Here is a 5,000-nt window from a genome sequence, read left to right on the forward strand (position 1 = left end):
CAGCATCTTTAAATGGGCTTTCTGCTGGCTGTTTCTTCGCTCACGGCCACACCACCATGAACACGCCCGATCTCGTCTGATCTCGGAAGCTAAGCAGGGTCGGGCCTGGTTAGTACTTGGATGGGAGACCGCCTGGGAATACCAGGTGCTGTAAGCTTTTTCCTCTCAGCTGTCACCAGAGGAGGGCGCTGTTGCTCCATCACCGCACACAGGGCGTTGAGAAACAAAGCTGCAATCATTCCAGCTGTGTGTGTATGCAGGGCAGAGAGGTGGCAATGAGACGCCTCACTTTCCAAGTAGTTTTGAGGGTTCCTGTGTTCATTGTTACAGCCTGTTAAAAGCCTGCAATCATCTTATAAGCGCATGTACACAAATAGCCTGAGAAACAACAATTCCTATGAAAGTAATGTTAAAGTATAGCATGTGTTTGATGGCTGAGACACCATTATCCGCCACTCAGATGGTGAGAGGAACTGTCAGTGGGGTCACAGCATCTTTAAATGGGCTTTCTGCTGGCTGTTTCCTCGCTTACGGCCACACCACCCTGAACACGTCTGATCTCGGAAGCTAAGCAGGGTCGGGCCTGGTTAGTACTTGGATGGGAGACCGCCTGGGAATACCAGGTGCTGTAAGCTTTTTCCTCTCAGCTGTCACCAGAGGAGGGCGCTGTTGCTCCATCACCGCACACAGGGCGTTGAGAAACAAAGCTGCAATCATTCCAGCTGTGTGTGTATGCAGGGCAGAGAGGTGGCAATGAGACGCCTCACTTTCCAAGTAGTTTTGAGGGTTCCTGTTGTCACTGTTACAGCCTGTTAAAAGCCTGCAATCATCTTATAAGCGCATGTACACAAATAGCCTGAGAAACAACAATTCCTATGAAAGTAATGTTAAAGTATAGCATGTGTTTGATGGCTGAGACACCATTATCCGCCACTCAGATGGTGAGAGGAACTGTCAGTGGTGTCACAGCATCTTTAAATGGGCTTTCTGCTGGCTGTTTCCTCGCTTACGGCCACACCACCCTGAACACGCCCGATCTCGTCTGATCTCGGAAGCTTAGCAGGGTCGGGCCTGGTTAGTACTTGGATGGGAGACCGCCTGGGAATACCAGGTGCCGTAAGCTTTTTCCTCTCAGCTGTCACCAGAGGAGGGCGCTGTTGCTCCATCACCGCACACAGGGCGTTGAGAAACAAAGCTGCAATCATTCCAGCTGTGTGTGTATGAAGGGCAGAGAGGTGGCACTGAGACACCCCACTTTCCAAGTAGTTTTGAGTGTTCCTGCTGTCACTGTTACAGCCTGTTAAAAGCCTGCAATCATCTTATAAGCGCATGTACACAAATAGCCTGAGAAACAACTATTCCTATGAAAGTAATGTTAAAGTATAGCATGTGTTTGATGGCTTAGACACCATTATCCGCCACTCAGATGGTGAGAGGAACTGTCAGTGGTGTCACAGCATCTTTAAATGGGCTTTCTGCTGGCTGTTTCCTCGCTTACGGCCACGCCACCCTGAACATGCCCGATCTCGTCTGATCTCGGAAGCTAAGCAGGGTCGGGCCTGGTTAGTACTTGGATGGGAGACCGCCTGGGAATACCAGGTGCTGTAAGCTTTTTCCTCTCAGCTGTCACCAGAGGAGGGCGCTGTTGCTCCATCACCGCACACAGGGCGTTGAGAAACAAAGCTGCAATCATTCCAGCTGTGTGTGTATGCAGGGCAGAGAGGTGGCAATGAGACGCCTCACTTTCCAAGTAGTTTTGAGGGTTCCTGTGTTCACTGTTACAGCCTGTTAAAAGCCTGCAATCATCTTATAAGCGCATGTACACAAATAGCCTGAGAAACAACAATTCCTATGAAAGTAATGTTAAAGTATAGCATGTGTTTGATGGCTGAGACACCATTATCCGCCACTCAGATGGTGAGAGGAACTGTCAGTGGGGTCACAGCATCTTTAAATGGGCTTTCTGCTGGCTGTTTCCTCGCTTACGGCCACACCACCCTGAACACGCCCGATCTCGTCTGATCTCGGAAGCTAAGCAGGGTCGGGCCTGGTTAGTACTTGGATGGGAGACCGCCTGGGAATACCAGGTGCTGTAAGCTTTTTCCTCTCAGCTGTCACCAGAGGAGGGCGCTGTTGCTCCATCACCGCACACAGGGCGTTGAGAAACAAAGCTGCAATCATTCCAGCTGTGTGTGTATGCAGGGCAGAGAGGTGGCAATGAGACGCCTCACTTTCCAAGTAGTTTTGAGGGTTCCTGTTGTCACTGTTACAGCATGTTAAAAGCCTGCAATCATCTTATAAGCGCATGTACACAAATAGCCTGGGAAACAACTATTCCTATGAAAGTAATGTTAAAGTATAGCATGTGTTTGATGGCTGAGACACCATTATCCGCCACTCAGATGGTGAGAGGAACTGTCAGTGGTGTCACAGCATCTTTAAATGGGTTTTCTGCTGGCTGTTTCCTCGCTTACGGCCACACCACCCTGAACACGCCCGATCTCGTCTGATCTCGGAAGCTAAGCAGGGTCGGGCCTGGTTAGTACTTGGATGGGAGACCGCCTGGGAATACCAGGTGCTGTAAGCTTTTTCCTCTCAGCTGTCACCAGAGGAGGGCGCTGTTGCTCCATCACCGCACACAGGGCGTTGAGAAACAAAGCTGCAATCATTCCAGCTGTGTGTGTATGCAGGGCAGAGAGGTGGCAATGAGACGCCTCACTTTCCAAGTAGTTTTGAGGGTTCCTGTTGTCACTGTTACAGCCTGTTAAAAGCCTGCAATCATCTTATAAGCGCATGTACACAAATAGCCTGAGAAACAACAATTCCTATGAAAGTAATGTTAAAGTATAGCATGTGTTTGATGGCTGAGACACCATTATCCGCCACTCAGATGGTGAGAGGAACTGTCAGTGGTGTCACAGCATCTTTAAATGGGCTTTTTGCTGGCTGTTTCCTCGCTTACGGCCACACCACCCTGAACACGCCCGATCTCGTCTGATCTCGGAAGCTAAGCAGGGTCCGGCCTGGTTAGTACTTGCATGGGAGACCGCCTGGGAATACCAGGTGCTGTAAGCTTTTTCCTCTCAGCTGTCACCAGATGAGGGCGCTGTTGCTCCATCACCGCACACAGGGCGTTGAGAAACAAAGCTGCAATCATTCTAAGCTGTGTGTGTATGCAGGGCAGAGAGGTGGCACTGAGACGCCTCACTTTCCAAGTAGTTTTGAGGGTTCCTGTGTTCACTGTTACAGCCTGTTAAAAGCCTGCAATCATCTTATAAGCGCATGTACACAAATAGCCTGAGAAACAACAATTCCTATGAAAGTAATGTTAAAGTATAGCATGTGTTTGATGGCTGAGACACCATTATCCGCCACTCAGATGGTGAGAGGAACTGTCAGTGGTGTCCCAGCATCTTTTAATGGGCTTTCTGCTGGCTGTTTCCTCGCTTACGGCCACACCACCCTGAACACGCCCGATCTCGTCTGATCTCGGAAGCTAAGCAGGTTCGGGCCTGGTTAGTACTTGGATGGTAGACCGCCTGGGAATACCAGGTGCTGTAAGCTTTTTCCTCTCAGCTGTCACCAGAGGAGGGCGCTGTTGCTCCATCACCGCACACAGGGCGTTGAGAAACAAAGCTGCAATCATTCCAGCTGTGTGTGTATGCAGGGCAGAGAGGTGGCACTGAGACGCCTCACTTTCCAAGTAGTTTTGAGGGTTCCTGTGTTCACTGTTACAGCCTGTTAAAAGCCTGCAATCATCTTATAAGCGCATGTACACAAATAGCCTGAGAAACAACAATTCCTATGAAAGGAATGTTAAAGTATAGCATGTGTTTGATGGCTGAGACACCATTATCCGCCATTCAGATGGTGAGAGGAACTGTCAGTGGTGTCACAGCATCTTTAAATGGGCTTTCTGCTGGCTGTTTCCTCGCTTACGGCCACACCACCCTGAACACGCCCGATCTCGTCTGATCTCGGAAGCTAAGCAGGTTAGGGCCTGGTTAGTACTTGGATGGGAGACCGCCTGGGAATATCAGGTGCTGTAAGCTTTTTCCTCTCAGCTGTCACCAGAGGAGGGCGCTGTTGCTCCATCACCGCACACAGGGCGTTGAGAAACATAGCTGCAATCATTCCAGCTGTGTGTGTATGCAGGGCAGAGAGGTGGCAATGAGACGCCTCACTTTCCAAGTAGTTTTGAGGGTTCCTGTGTTCATTGTTACAGCCTGTTAAAAGCCTGCAATCATCTTATAAGCGCATGTACACAAATAGCCTGAGAAACAACAATTCCTATGAAAGTAATGTTAAAGTATAGCATGTGTTTGATGGCTGAGACACCATTATCCGCCACTCAGATGGTGAGAGGAACTGTCAGTGGTGTCACAGCATCTTTAAATGGGCTTTCTGCTGGCTGTTTCCTCGCTTACGGCCACACCAACCTGAACACGCCAGATCTCGTCTGATCTCGGAAGGTAAGCAGGGTCGGGCCTGGTTAGTACTTGGATGGGAGACCGCCTGGGAATACCAGGTGCTGTAAGCTTTTTCCTCTCAGCTGTCACCAGAGGAGGGTGCTGTTGCTCCATCATCGCACACAGGGCGTTGAGAAACAAAGCTGCAATCATTCCAGCTGTGTGTGTATGCAGGGCAGAGAGGTGGCAATGAGACGCCTCACTTTCCAAGTAGTTTTGAGGGTTCCTGTGTTCACTGTTACAGCCTGTTAAAAGCCTGCAATCATCTTATAAGCGCATGTACACAAATAGCCTGAGAAACAACAATTCCTATGAAAGTAATGTTAAAGTATAGCATGTGTTTGATGGCTGAGACACCATTATCCGCCACTCAGATGGTGAGAGGAACTGTCAGTGGTGTCACAGCATCTTTAAATGGGCTTTCTGCTGGCTGTTTCCTCGCTTACGGCCACACCACCCTGAACACGCCCGATCTCGTCTGATCTCGGAAGCTAAGCAGGGTCGGGCCTGGTTAGTACTTGGATGGGAGAC

General features: G+C 49.7%; 10 non-coding genes and 1 pseudogene across 10 annotated transcripts in view; all 11 read left to right on the forward strand.

Annotated features, from left to right (window-relative positions):
- Positions 1-38: 38 nt before the first annotated feature.
- LOC133989166 (5S ribosomal RNA) lies at positions 39-157 on the forward strand. Its single transcript, XR_009926336.1, has one exon. It is a non-coding gene; the product is annotated as a 5S ribosomal RNA (ribosomal RNA).
- Positions 158-526: 369 nt separating this feature from the next.
- On the forward strand, positions 527-635 carry LOC133989392 (5S ribosomal RNA; annotated as a pseudogene).
- Positions 636-1,004: 369 nt separating this feature from the next.
- On the forward strand, positions 1,005-1,123 carry LOC133988935 (5S ribosomal RNA). The gene has a single exon (XR_009926119.1). It is a non-coding gene; the product is annotated as a 5S ribosomal RNA (ribosomal RNA).
- A 369-nt stretch (positions 1,124-1,492) lies between these two features.
- Positions 1,493-1,611, forward strand: LOC133988971 (5S ribosomal RNA). The gene has a single exon (XR_009926152.1). It is a non-coding gene; the product is annotated as a 5S ribosomal RNA (ribosomal RNA).
- Positions 1,612-1,980: 369 nt separating this feature from the next.
- On the forward strand, positions 1,981-2,099 carry LOC133989726 (5S ribosomal RNA). Its single transcript, XR_009926849.1, has one exon. It is a non-coding gene; the product is annotated as a 5S ribosomal RNA (ribosomal RNA).
- A 369-nt stretch (positions 2,100-2,468) lies between these two features.
- On the forward strand, positions 2,469-2,587 carry LOC133989727 (5S ribosomal RNA). The gene has a single exon (XR_009926850.1). It is a non-coding gene; the product is annotated as a 5S ribosomal RNA (ribosomal RNA).
- A 369-nt stretch (positions 2,588-2,956) lies between these two features.
- LOC133989271 (5S ribosomal RNA) lies at positions 2,957-3,075 on the forward strand. The gene has a single exon (XR_009926436.1). It is a non-coding gene; the product is annotated as a 5S ribosomal RNA (ribosomal RNA).
- Positions 3,076-3,445: 370 nt separating this feature from the next.
- Positions 3,446-3,564, forward strand: LOC133989194 (5S ribosomal RNA). The gene has a single exon (XR_009926363.1). It is a non-coding gene; the product is annotated as a 5S ribosomal RNA (ribosomal RNA).
- A 369-nt stretch (positions 3,565-3,933) lies between these two features.
- Positions 3,934-4,052, forward strand: LOC133989030 (5S ribosomal RNA). Its single transcript, XR_009926208.1, has one exon. It is a non-coding gene; the product is annotated as a 5S ribosomal RNA (ribosomal RNA).
- A 369-nt stretch (positions 4,053-4,421) lies between these two features.
- Positions 4,422-4,540, forward strand: LOC133989326 (5S ribosomal RNA). Its single transcript, XR_009926490.1, has one exon. It is a non-coding gene; the product is annotated as a 5S ribosomal RNA (ribosomal RNA).
- A 369-nt stretch (positions 4,541-4,909) lies between these two features.
- LOC133989728 (5S ribosomal RNA) overlaps positions 4,910-5,000 on the forward strand; it is a 119-nt gene continuing 28 nt past the window's right edge. Inside the window, exon 1 of the ribosomal RNA XR_009926851.1 lies at positions 4,910-5,000. This exon is cut by the window's right edge and continues 28 nt beyond it. This is a non-coding gene — a ribosomal RNA (5S ribosomal RNA).

Source organism: Scomber scombrus, chromosome 10 (assembly GCF_963691925.1).
Source record: "Scomber scombrus chromosome 10, fScoSco1.1, whole genome shotgun sequence".
Classification (NCBI taxonomy): domain Eukaryota; kingdom Metazoa; phylum Chordata; class Actinopteri; order Scombriformes; family Scombridae; genus Scomber; species Scomber scombrus.